This window comes from Lagenorhynchus albirostris, chromosome 2, assembly GCF_949774975.1.
Source record: "Lagenorhynchus albirostris chromosome 2, mLagAlb1.1, whole genome shotgun sequence".
NCBI classification, from domain to species: Eukaryota; Metazoa; Chordata; class Mammalia; order Artiodactyla; family Delphinidae; genus Lagenorhynchus; species Lagenorhynchus albirostris.
In genome coordinates, this window is record NC_083096.1 from 115,088,093 (window position 1) to 115,102,072 (window position 13,980).

The 13,980-nt window shown below is 37.9% G+C and overlaps 1 protein-coding gene across 3 annotated transcripts in view; it reads right to left on the minus strand.

Annotated features, from left to right (window-relative positions):
* The window catches only part of ADGRL2 (adhesion G protein-coupled receptor L2), a 271,647-nt gene extending 264,111 nt beyond the window's left edge, over nucleotides 1–7,536 (minus strand). For all 3 annotated transcript variants that reach the window (XM_060139665.1, XM_060139667.1, XM_060139666.1), the window contains exon 1: nucleotides 7,372–7,536. The gene's annotated coding sequence lies outside the window, so the exon portion shown is untranslated. The remainder of the gene's footprint in view (nucleotides 1–7,371) is intronic.
* Nucleotides 7,537–13,980: the final 6,444 nt, after the last annotated feature.

The following is a 13,980-nucleotide window of genomic DNA, read 5'->3' on the forward strand; positions in this document are numbered from 1 at the left end:
CTCCAGCTCTGTTTTTCGTTCTCAAGATTGCTTTGGCTATTCGGGGTCTTTTGTGTTTCCATACAAATTGTGAACTTTTTTGTTCTAGTTCTGTGAAAAATGCCAGTGGTAGTTTGATAGGGATTGCATTGAGTCTGTAGATTGCTTTGGGTAGTAGAGTCATTTTCACAATGTTGATTCTTCCAATCCAAGAACATGGTATATCTCTCCATCTATTTGTATCATCTTTAATTTCTTTCATCAGTGTCTTATAATTTTGTGCATACAGGTCTTTTGTCTCCTTAGGTAAGTTTATTCCTAGATATTTTATTCTTTTTGTTGCAATGGTAAATGGGAGTGTTTTCTTGATTTCACTTTCAGATTTTTCATCATTAGTGTATAGGAATGCCAGAGATTTCTGTGCATTAATTTTGTATCCTGCTACTTTACCAAATTCATTGTTAGCTCTAGTACTTTTCTGGTAGCATCTTTAGGATTCTCTATGTATAGTATCATGTCATCTGCAAACAGTGACAGCTTTACTTCTTCTTTTCTGATTTGGATTCCTTGTATTTCCTTTTCTTCTCTGATTGCTGTGGCTAAAACTTCCAAAACTATGTTGAATAAGAGTAGTGAGAGTGGACAACTTTGTCTTGTTCCTGATCTTAGTGGAAATGCTTTCAGTTTTCTACCATTGAGGACGATGTTGGCTGTGGGTTTGTCATATATGGCCTTTATTATGTTGAGGAAAGTTCCCTCTATGCCTACTTTCTGGAGAGTTTTTATCATAAATGGGTGTTGAATTTTGTCAAAAGCTTCTCTGCATCTATTGAGATGACCATGTGGTTTTTCTCCTTCAATTAGTTAATATGGTGTATCACATTGATTGATTTGGGTATATTGAACAATCCTTGCATTCCTGGAAGGAACTTCCCTTGATCATGGTGTATGATCCTTTTAATGTGCTGTTGGATTCTGTTTGCTAGTATTTTGCTGAGGATTTTTGCATCTATGTTCATCAGTGATATTGGCCTGCAGTTTTCTTTCTTTGTGACATCCTTGTCTGCTTTTGGTATCAGGGTGATGGTGGCCTTGTAGAATGAGTTTGGGAGTGTTCCTCCCTCTGCTATATTTTGGAAGAGTTTGAGAAGGATAGGTGTTAGCTCTTCTCTAAATGTTTGATAGAAATCGCCTGTGAAGCCATCTGGTCCTGGGCTATTGTTTGTTGGAAGATTTTTAATCACAGTTTCAATTTCAGTGCTTGTGATTGGTCTGTTCATATTATCTTTTTCTTCCTGGTTCAGTCTCAGAAGGTTGTGCATTTCTAAGAATTTGTCCATTTCTTCCAGGTTGTCCATTTTATTGGCATAGAGTTGCTTGTAGTAGTCTCTCATGATCCTTTGTATTTCTGCAGTGTCAGTTGTTACTTCTCCTTTTTCATTTCTAATTCTATTGATTTGAGTCTTCTCCTTTTTTTTCTTGATGAGTCTGGCTAATGGTTTATCAATTTTGTTTATCTTTTCAAAGAACCATCTTTTAGTTTTATTGATCTTTGCTATTGTTTCCTTCATTTCTTTTTCATTTATTTCTGATCTGACCTTTATGATTTTTTTCCTTCTCCTAACTTCGGGTTTTTTTGTTCTTCTTTCTCTAATTGCTTTAGGTGCAAGGTTAGGTTCTTTATTCGAGATGTTTACTGTTTCTTAAGGTAGGATTGTATTGCTATAAACTTCCCTCTTAGAACTGCTTTTGCTGCATCCATAGGTTTTGGGTCATCATGTCTCCATTTTCATTTGTTTCTAGGTATTTTTTGATTTCTTCTTTGATTTCTTCAGTGACCACTTCGTTATTAAGTAGTGTATTGTTTAGCCTCCATGTGTTTGTATTTTTTACAGATCTTTTCCTGTAATTGATATCTAGTCTCATAGCATTGTGGTAGGAAAAGTTACTTGATACAATATCAATTTTCTTAAATTTACCAAGGCTTGATTTGTGACCCAAGATATGATCTATCCTGGAGAATATTCCATGTGCACTTGAGAAAAATGTGTATTCTGTTGTTTTTGGATGGAATGTCCTATAAATATCAATTAAGTCCATCTTGTTTAATGTATCATTTAAAGCTTGTGTTTCCCTATTTATTTTCATTTTGGATGATCTGTCCATGGGTGAAATTGGGGTGTTATAGTCCCCTACTATGAATGTGTTACTGTCGATTTCCCCTCTTATGGCTGTTAGTATTTGCCTGATATATTGAGATGCTCCTATGTTGGGTGCATAAATATATGTCTTCTTCTTGGATTGATCCCTTGATCATGATGTAGTGTCCTTCTTTGTCTCCTGTAACAGTCTTTATTTTAAAGTCTATTTTGTCTGATATGAGAATTGCTACTCCAGCTTTCTTTTGGTTTCCATTTGCATGGAATATCTTTTTCCATCCCCTCACTTTCAGTCTGTATGTGTCCCTAGGTCTGAAGTGGGTCTCTTGTAGACAGCATATATATGGGTCTTTTTTTTGTATCCATTCAGCCAGTCTGTGTCTTTTGGTGGGAGCATTTAATCCATTTACATTTAAGGTAATTATCAATATGTATGTTCCTATTCCCATTTTCTTAATTGTTTTGGGTTTGCTATTGGAGGTCTTTTCCTTCTCTTGTGTTTCTTGCCTAGCGAAGTTCCTTTAGCATTTGTTGTAAAGCTGGTTTGGTGGTGCTGAACTCTCTCAGCTTTTACTTGTCTGTAAAGGTTTTAATTTCTCCATCAAATCTGAATGAGATCCTTGCTGGGTAGAGTAATCTTGGTTGTAGGTTTCTCTCCTTCATCACTTTAAATATGTCCTGCCAGTCCCTTTTGGCTTGCAGAGTTTCTGCTGAAAGATCAGCTGTTAACCTTATGGGGATTCCCTTGTGTGTTATTTGTTGTTTTTCCCTTGCTGCTTTTAATAGGTTTTCTTTGTATTTAATTTTTGACAGCTTGATTAATATGTGTCTTGGCATGTTTTTCCTTGGATTTATCCTGTATGGGACTCTCTGTGCTTCCTGGACTTGATTAACTATTTCCTTTCCCATATTAGGGAAGTTTTCAACTATAATCTCTTCAAATATTTTCTCAGTCCCTTTCTTTTTCTCTTCTTCTTCTGGAACCCCTATAATTTGAATGTTGGTGCGTTTAATGTTGTCCCAGAGGTCTCTGAGACTGTCCTCAGTTCTTTTCATTCTTTTTTCTTTATTCTGCTCTGCAGTAATTATTTCCACTCTTTTATCTTCCAGGTCACTTATCCGTTCTTCTGCCTCAGTTATTCTGCTATTGATCCCATCTAGAGTATTTTTAATTTCATTTATTGTGCTGTTCATCATTGCTTGTTTCATATTTAGTTCTTCTAGGTCCTTGTTAAATGTTTCTTGTATTTTCTCCATTCTATTTCCAAGATTTTGGATCATCTTTACTACCATTATTCTGAATTCTTCTTCAGGTAGACTGCCTATTTCCTCTTCATTTGTTAGGTCTGGTGGGTTTTTATCTCGCTCCTTCATCTGCTGTGTGTTTTCCTGTCTTCTCATTTTGCTTATTTTACTGTGTTTGGGGTCTCCTTTTTGCAGGCTGCAGGTTCGTAGTGCCCGTTGTTTTTGGTGTCTGTCCCAAGTGGCTAAAGTTGGTTCAGTGGGTTGTGTAGGCTTCCTGGTGGAGGGGACTAGTGTCTATGTTCTGGTGGATGAGGCTGGACCTTGTCTTTCTGGTGGGCAGGTCCATGTCTGTTGGTGTGTTTTGGGGTGTCTGTGGACTTATTATGATTTTAGGCAGGCTCTCTGCTAATGGGTGGGGGTGTGTTCCTCTCTTGATAGTTGTTTGGCATAGGGTGTCCAGCACTGTAGCTTGCTGGCCATTGAGTGAAGCTGGGTGCTGGTGTTGAGATGGAAATCTCTGGGAGATTTTCGCTGTTTGATATTATGTGGAGCTGGGAGGTCTCTTGTGGACCAGTGTCCTGAAGTTGGCTCTCCCACCTCAGAGGCACAGCACTGACTCCTCGCTGCAGCACCAAGAGCCTTTCATTCACATGGCTCAGAATAAAAGGGAGAAAAAGTAGAAAGTAAGAAAGAAAGAAAGAAAGAAAGAGGATAAAATAAAATAAAGTAAGATAAAATAAAGTTATTAAAATAAAAAATTTTTAAGAAAAGAAAATTTAAGAAAAAAACAAGCAAACAGAAAAAAACGGACATATAGAACCCTAGGACAAATGGTGAAAGCAAAGCTATACAGACAAAATCTCACACAGAACCATACACATACACACTCACAAAAAGAGGAAAAGGGGAAAAAAATCATAAATCTTGCTCTCAAAGTCCACCTCCTCAATTTGGGATGATTCGTTGTCTATTCAGTTATTCCACAGATGCAGGGCACATCAAGTTGATTGTGGAGCTTTAATCCGCTGCTTCTGAGGCTGCTGGGAGAGATTTCCCTTTCTCTTCTTTGTTCGCACAGCTCCCGGGGCTCAGTTTTGAATTTGGCCCCGCCTCTGCGTGTAGGTCGCCGGAGGGCGTGTGTTCTTCGCTCAGACAGGACGGGGTTAAAGGAGCAGCTGCTTCGGGGGCTCTGGCTAACTCAGGCCAGGAGGGGGGCGGGGGGGGGGGGAAACGTTGCACCAGCCTGAGGCGCGCCGTACGTTCTCCTGGGAAAGTTGTCCCTGGATCCCGGGACCCTGGCAGTGGCGGGCTGCACAGCCTCCCCGGAAGGGAGGTGTGGATAGTGACCTGTGCTCTCACACAGGCTTCTTGGTGGCGGCAGCAGCCTTAGCATCTCATGCCTGTCTCTGGGGTCCGCGGTTTTAGCCGCGGCTCGCGCCCGTCTCTGGAGCTCCTTTAAGCAGCGCTCTGAATCCCCTCTCCTCGTGCACCAGTAAACAAAGAGGGAAGAAAAAATCTCTTGCCTCTTCGGCAGGTCCAGACTTTTCCCCGGACTCCCTCCCGGCTAGCCGTGGTGCACTAACCCCCTTCAGGCTGTGTTCACGCCGCCAACCTCTTCAAACTATTCTTATAAAACTTTGGAGCTTGCTTGATAGACTGTTTCACATATCCTTTACAGTGTCCATTTGGCCCTGGGGGTGGAAGCAGCTCCTTTCATCTTACACAAGAATGGGGTTGAAGAAATGTCTGAGAGGGAATTAGTCTCCCAGAAAGTCCAGGAGAACTGTGTGTGTGTGGAAGGCCATAGATTCAAGTTTCTGCAAGTGGGCTTCTCCAAGGTGATAATTGCTAATGGCATATATTTCCCAGGGAAACCGAGTTAGGTTCCTTCATTCAACCCCTGAGAGAAAGGAGATGGCAAATGCAGGGTCTGTTGTGTACCTTGCTTACTATTGTATATCCTCTGCTTTGCAGCATCTGACAAATAATAGGTGCTCCATACATATTTGTACAATAGAATTGAAATGTATTAAAATGTATTAAATGCATTGGCAAGGAAATAGTAGCATTGGTAGTAGTAATAGCAGATTTGGGGGACTTAGGTAAATTCCTTATATTCTTGTACCACTTTCTGAAGAAAGTATCAGATATTTTCTTCTGGTTATGATTAAGGAAGATTTTTTTCCCTAGGGTATTGTGAAAGAAGCTGGGAATTTGGTTGAAGCTGATCTCTGCTAAGAGATTCAGGGGTCAGAATGGAAAATCTCACCTCAGTACATTTTAGGATTAGGTGCTTTCTCAAATAAATCAATCGTTTCCCTGAAGCCTCTGGCCACTGATGCTGGACACAAGATACTAGATTTGATACACAAGTAGGCAATTCAACTGTGACCATTGCTTTATTCCTCCTTGGAATTTACATATAAATTTAACTTTTTAAAATATAGTTTCACCAATTATGAAAAAATGGCTATTTTGGATAATTACATGAAACGTCAAATAGAAATATTCTGTAACTGGTAACAACGTTACTGACGTCAAATTGGCGTTATTGCAATGTTTCGTGTACCCTCGACAGTTCTTTAAAAGCCCAAAACATTTTATTTTAATCAGGAAGAAAACAAGGTATGTCACAGATAAAAATTATGCACATATTTTTGTGCTTATTATTTAAAGAAAGGAGAAACATCTGAAATCTGTTTGCTAACTACAGTATAATACAAATTAGCCTGCAGGCACTGTGTGTGCTGTATTCTGTCTGCTTGCCAGCCCCGCTTAGTCCCAACGTATTAATGAGCAAGTACAAGTATTTGAACAATCAGCATTTCCGCATTTGCATGCAAACTCTCATGCTGTGTAATTATACACAGAGCTGGCACTCAAATTAATTAAAGCTGATTTCTCTGTGACTGCAAACTGGTCATATCCTCAGCTTCGCCTTCTTATGAAGTTATCACTCTACATTCAACATGACACTTCTGTCCCTGGCATTCTTAGTAATGCTAATATTCGACAATTGTGAATCCAGAAATATTTTAGATTGCAGCTGACAATGGCTATGTGTTCTTGTGCTTTTCCTCTCCTCCCTATTTTCCCCTTTCTGGTGTAAAGATAAAAAATAGCTCTTGAATGCCTGCTTTGTAATTATCTCAAATAATAATGCAAACAAATTATATATATTGTTTCAGCTCATTTCCTCCCCTCTTTTATGATTCCACCCACTTGATTAGCACTTACAAACAATTCATCAAGCTTTAAAAAAAACTGTTTATTTGATACTAGCAAACAATTAGTTTTGATGGTTTTGGTCTTAATTCTGAAAAGGCTTTAACAAATGCTGTTTTATTTTAATAGATAAGGATCTCATAATTCAGGATCAGGGAGATTAGGAGAGAAGGAAGCAGCAATGACTACTAGATTTGATTAAGACTTTTTCAATCCTCATCAAACAGAGACCATTATTTGCCAAAGAGATCCGTAAATGTTAACTTCTAGAGCAGAAGACTTTCCTTAGCTTTTCCACAGTAAAGCCATCTCCTTTTGGTTTCTCAGTTCCTCCGAAGTTACTCTTTCTGTGACAATTTCTTTGAAGAGACATCCTTAGAGCAATTAAGATAACATCACGATTCTGTTTCATAAATTTAAATCTCCGAATACAGGTGGCTACTAAAACCGTCTTCATGTAGGGCCCTGGAAGATGATCTGCTTTGACACATTGTTCTGAAATCACTTCTTACCACTCAACCGCAGTTCACCATCACCCCATTTCTCTGTATCCCATCAACCAGAAACAACACAGACAGCTATTGCAGGGGCTGGATGTCTCTTTTCAGAGCAGGCACCAAACAATTCTATCCCTCAAGTTCAAGATCCTGAAATACACTGCCAAGAAGATTGCCTCAGCAATCTACATTTGAGAGGGAAGACTGAGTAGGGAATCGCCTTATAATCTATCTCTAGTGATCACAAGAGATATAATTGCCCTTACCTTATCGGTAGTACTTCTGGGTCCACACAGAACATCAGTTAGCAAACTCCCTTCAAATTCCAATTGTCATACAATGAGAAAAGAGTATCTTTCCCGGAGAGGCTCTGGGGAGATCACAGTCACAACACTATTATCGTGATCCGAAGTCTGCCCTTCTGTCTTGTCATGAATTTCCTATGCAGACAGGTGTCATACTGGCATGAATTTTGTTGCCAAGTACACTTTAAGAGTGGGTGTGGCTGTGATCATGTAGCCAGTTCCACCAGTCTCTAAACCTTCACAACTTTCATTGCTTTCGATATTTCACTCAAGTACCCAGTGACTTCATGGGTTACCCACGCACTGGACCCGACTAATAGAGGTGTGGGAACAGTATCGAGTTAAGCAGTAAGGTCATCGTAGTACACAATGCTCATTGCTACTGGCAAATACCTGTTTGCTGACTCAGGATTGGACTGCACTGAGCAGGACCAGGCAGTTCTACTGCTTTCTGTTTGCTTCCTTTTTAGAAACGATCCTCTTCTAATTAACCATTCAGCAAAAATAGATTCTTTGTGATATTCATTCCTTAAAAATATAGCTTTTTTAAGCATAGAGAATTACTATATTTTAACCTTTTTAAAAACAAGCACTCTCAAAACAAAAGACAAAGAAAATTGGAATTCCCCAAATAATTAAAACAAACATCACTGCATATGTTGTACATTTTGCTCTTAAATTTTCTGATAGCAAATCAAATAGTTATGCTTCTTTTACTTTTTCTTAAAAGAAAAGGATATCCAATAAAGATGTTAAAAAAAAAGAAAAGGATAATAGGAGAAATGTTCTGTAAACATCTTAGGAAAAGGGAAGCTTTTCCTCTTTACAGAGTAGTAGAATAGCTGGTACTCAATGATTTTTTAATTGATGGTAGTATTAAAAAAAAGTTGATTGGCTACATATTTTTTTATAGGAATAGGCATAAATGAAATTCAGGTATGGAAATAGCAAGACAGGATTTTAGAAACCAGCCAAAATTTTATGTTTTATTAATCATTGTAAGTGTAACATGATCAGAACAAAGTCTAGAAAATATGGGTCTCAATATGTATAAATGGTATGTCTTTGACTTACAATTTCTACCCACTTTATCAATGTCCTCTGGAAGTGGTAGAATATTAATTTTCTCAGACCCTTTAATTCCTCAATGACATTTAAATCAAGCGAACTGTTTTGCTTTTTTTTTTTTTTTTTTTGGATTGATTTATTCTCAAATATCAAAGTTTGGTCCAAAATCCTACCCAAAGCAGGGTCCTATATAATACTGTTTTTCTTCAACTTGCCCACCATCTAGCATAAAATTGATGTGTAGTGATATGCAATAAATTTTTGCTAAGTAAATGTTTAGCTGTACATTTTAACTGTGATGTGGATATTGTAAATGATATAAATCAACTAACCTGCAAACTCTTGAAGCCTTCCTTTCTGAACAGGGCTTATACAGGTTTGCACATAAATGTGAATGGTAATCATTTGTTAAATAAATTGAAATTAAATAACTTTGAAGAGAATATATTACTAAGTCTAAGACAACCCATTCTCATGTTAAATAGAGATCTTCCTTATATTTGACCAATATCTTCCTGAATTGTCCATTCTTTGGTATGATTTTTTTCTGAAGCTTCATGAAGTTTTGAGGATAAATTTAATCCTTATTCCACATGAAAGTTATTCAACTATTTGAAAAATGACTATCCTTTTTCCCTAAGTCTACTCTTTTTTCAACTTAAACATTCCTTTAATCATTCTAATATGAGATGGCTTTTAAGGCCTCTCCCCATACTGGATAGATTCCAGTTTGTCCACGTCTCTTCGAAATGTGGCATCAGAACTGAATGCATTGCTTGAGATGTGGTCTAATTATGCAAAGTAAATGGGTACGGATGCCTGCCTTGTTCTGGACTCTATTTCTAACAATTCAGAATTTTCTGAAGGCAGGAAACATACTCTGAGGAGGGGTTAGTATCATTATCATATTTTTAGTTGCTGAACTTTTATGAAACTAAAATGTCAAATTTTTTCATACCAAATTCTGTCTAATCAAATCTCTTGCAACTTCTTCTTGTTGCAATTGATATTTTGGATTGAAATCATGGACTTTCTATCCATCCATGTTAGAGCTTATCTTTGGTATTGGCCCATTGTTCTAATTATTTGTGGCAGTTTGGAATCTTGATTTTGCTATCCAGTGTCTTGGTTGCTATATTTCATTTTGTGCCATTCTTTAAAAGACGTCTGAGTGGCTACTATGGGTCAGGCACTAAATCAGGCAGTGAGGATAACAAAAGCAAGAAGACATGGTCATTTTCCCAAAAAAGCCCATAGCATAGCAAGGAGACTGCCAAAATAATTATTATTATTTCTTCAAATCACTGGCAAAAAAAAAAGTGCTAGTGTACCTCTCAGAGAGCTCTCTTCAGATTGAAAACCAATCAGCTTAGCTAGTGAGAATAAAGTATAACACCTATCATTTTTATTGAGCACTTATTTAAGTATAGGTAAAAAGCACGTCAGGTACATTATGCCATTTAAGAAGCACAATGTCTTTGTGATATAGATAGTTGTTAAGCCCTTGTTACAGTTGAAGGGATTAAGGTTCAGGAGTTTAGGCAAGTTGCACAAATTTACATAGCTGATAAGTTGCAGGGCTTCAATCTGAACCACCAAAGCTCTGTGACTCTAAAGTTCATACTTAGATACTCAAAAGAGGTAATTCTGCCATTTTTTAAAACTTCCTAACCATATGATAAACTAGCTCTAACTTATCTACTAAGAATGTATGAGTACTTTGATTAAAAGACTTACCAAATTTAAACTCTCTTTTGAAGAGTAAAAGTAAATTAGAGTACTTGGGGTTGCTGTGTTCTTAGCGAACCCACACTAATTCTTTTTTTTTTTTTTTTTGCGGTACGTGGGCCTCTCACTGTTGTGGCCTCTCCCGTTGCGGAGCACAGGCTCCGGGCGCGCAGGCTCAGCGGCCATGGCTCACAGGCCCAGCCGCTCCGCGGCATGTGGGATCTTCCTGGACCGGGGCACGAACCCGTGTCCCCTGCATCGGCAGGCGGACTCTCAACCACTGCGCCACCAGGGGAGCCCACCCACACTAATTCTTAATAGTCATTGCCATCTTCTCAAAATGCTCACTTTTACTTTAATAATCCTGTCTAAATTTCGCGAGGGACTCAGGTTAAACTCACTCATTTGCAGTTCACAGAATCTTTCTTTCTTTCCTAATAAAATCAGGTCAGCGTCGACTCATGTCCAGTTTGCTTAATTCTGCCCCGTTCTCTGTGATACCGCAAAAATAATTGGCGTAGGTTCCATGAATACATCTGAAGTTCTTTCTTTCCTGAGGACACTAGGGCATATTTATGTAGCTCTCAGCTTCACCTTCTTGGGGTTCGCTTCTTGTAATGGGACTTATTGGAAGTAAAGTGAAGATTGAATTGTTCTGCACAAAGTCTTACACTTAAGACACACTTCAAAAGTATTTGCTGAAAAAAATCTACATAATGGAGGGGGAAAAAAGCTCCACAAACCTGTTTTATAAAAAAGAAAAAAGACCACTATTTTTTGCCTTCTCAGGAGGAGCAATTCTTATATCACACACGAATGGTTCTTTTGTTAGGGAAAACAACTAGGCAAATCTGGACAAGGCATTCAAGTGGAGAAAGTCAAGTCCTTTTGGGCATAGCCCGATGGGCATCACTGGATAAAGACACAGCTAAATTTCTGTATAATGAATTATAAACAATTTGTCAGTCTGAGAAACAAGACTTGGCCGTGGGAAGAAGGGGAAGAGATATGAAAAGTGTAGTGGTGTGAGATGTTGCCCAAGAACATGGCAGAAAGCCCAGAGCACAACACAGGACTACAGCCAGGGAGAAATTCTGAAGCTGCTTACACTCAAATCTCAAAATATCACTGCCCCGGCACTGTGCTAACCCAAGAGGCGACACTGGAACGATAATATAGAACAAGGTCCTTTTCTTCAAGATGGAAATACAGTGAATGATCTCAATTTTGTAAAATGAAAAATATTTTTAGAAGAGGAAATAGCTTCTGGGTTTTTTCTTTTTTTGAGCACTTTTATTAATTCAGTTTGAGTGGGTATTAGAAAATACTAAAGGCTTTATCTTATAATTTTCTACTAATATGACTTTTTCCTAAGTGTACTTTTATTATAGTGTATTTTTAAGAGCAGTATTAATTCTTTTACAGAATAGTATAGATTTTTATTACATAGAGAGGCCAAAGATTATTTCTGATAGATAAGGGTAGAAGAAAGGAAGGTATGCTATCAAGAGAATGTAGAGTCCCCCAGATGTGAAAGATTTTTGAAAATGTTATTCCATTCTACCTAGAAAAGACTAAAGTATCAGTTTTATATGAATTTCATAGAAATAACCAAAAAATTAGCAGGAAATAAAGACTTGCTGAGAAAATTTTTTTTTCCAGAAGAACATTGAGCTATTAACTCAATATTTCTAAAATATTTTAATAAAATAAATATATGTTAATAAAAATAATAAATTCTGATGGATAAAATATAGATTATATTAAAAGAGATATACATATATGTGTGTGTATGTAACAGAAAATTTAACATTCACAATTTTAATCACTGTTCAACTGTATAGCTCAGGGAACTCTACTCAGTGCTCTGTGGTGACCTAAATGGGAAGGAAATCCAAAAAAGAGGGGATATATGTATACGTATAGCTGATTCACTTTGCTGTACAGTAGAAACTAACACAACATTGGAAAGCAACTATACTCCAATAAAAATTAATTTATAAAAAATCACTGTTCGAAGGTAAAAATTTGTTGCTGAGAATGGTTCTCTTTGGTAATATGCAGTGTTGGAAGCATCAGCACAGTAGTATTATGCTAATGCATTACGGCTGGAAGATGAACCTCGCTGAAAAATTTAAGAAACTGAATACTGAACAGTTAGTTGCAGAAGGGCAATTACGGGACCGAATCTGGTTTCATTATCTAAGATGAGTGAGAATAAAATGCAAAACTGAAACATAAATGATTCAGTGTATATTAGGTATGAGATTTCTTTTTTGTTTTAATTATCTAACTTTTCATTAATAAGTGTTTTGAAATATATAAGCCTTTCTTTGATGCTGGCTATTTCAAAGAAAAATATTATTTGGACTTATAATAATTCTAATAGCTAACTTTTTTATTATTATGTGCCAGGTATTGTGCTAAACATTTTACATAAATTTTTTCATTTATTACTACCACAACTCTATGAAGTAGATGATAGTATCATTTCCCTTTAACAGAGGAAAAAACTGAGGCATAGAGAACTTAAGCAACTTGTCCAAGGACACACTGTTAAGCAAATAATTGAGCTAGGATTGAAACTCAGGTAGAGTCTGCAGACTCTATGCTACCTCTATTAACTTATTTTGCATCTAATGTGTGCTTTCTTTATGCGCCCACTATGTTCTTAAGTGTTTTTCATATCATCTATACCCTCATGAAGGAGAAATTCAGCTTCCTAATTTATTTTGTCATGCTAAATGGTCCTTAATATCCTATTCAAATTGAGTATAAAATATACTTGTGTCCATTAGGACTCAGCTCAAGGGCCAACTTATTTATGGAACTTTTGTTGATTTCTTTGGGCACAGCTGACCACTGACTTCTTTGTACACCCCGTACTCTGCACAGATGCCTATATATGCCCAAAATACCCACTGCACCTCTTTATTTGCATACCTACTTATCTCCGGGGCCTAGCTTGGGGTTGGAACATAGTAGGTGTTAAAGAACATTCGTGGAACAAATCAATAACTGGGGCTACTCTTTATCTTTTCTTCATTATTTTTCAACACATAATTTTCCCTGCCAGGCACCAATTTGTCCCCTGCTGGGGGAAAGCAGAGTACTGCCTTCTCTAGACTTTGAATTAGTGTTTTCCCTGCTTGCTAAACTAAAGTGCTAAAGAAACATGAGTTTCTCTGCTCAAGCAAGGAGTGTTTTGTTTTGTTTTTTTGTTTTTTTTTTTTGCGGTATGTGGGCCTCTCACTGTTGTGGCCTCTCCCGTTGCAGAGCACAGGCTCCGGACGCGCAGGCTCAGCGGCCACGGCTCACGGGCCCAGCCGCTCCGCAGCACGTGGGATCCTCCCAGACCGGGGCACGAACCCGTGTCCCCTGCATCGGCAGGCGGACTCTCAACCACTGCGCCACCAGGGAAGCCCCAAGGTGCGTTTTTGATAAATAAATAAGTTAAAAATACCGAATCAGCAATCTTCTTGTTGGATTACCTCAAAGAGAAGTTGCCAAAGCTTGCCCACATTACCTCTGATAGATGTGGCTCAGTGCCATTCTCCTCAAAATCTTAATTATTAAGTGATCTGACCCATAGTTTAAACAGAGAAGGAAGCTGTAATGTTTTTTACCCTAGCATAGACCTGGGGAGAAGAGTAAGTCAAGTGCAGACTCATGTGTTAGCATACTACTACTCTTTCCTCTCTTCAATTCATTCATCTGACATTTATTAAATTAATGACAGACTAACTAAATGATGGCATGTGAAGGGGTGGGAAG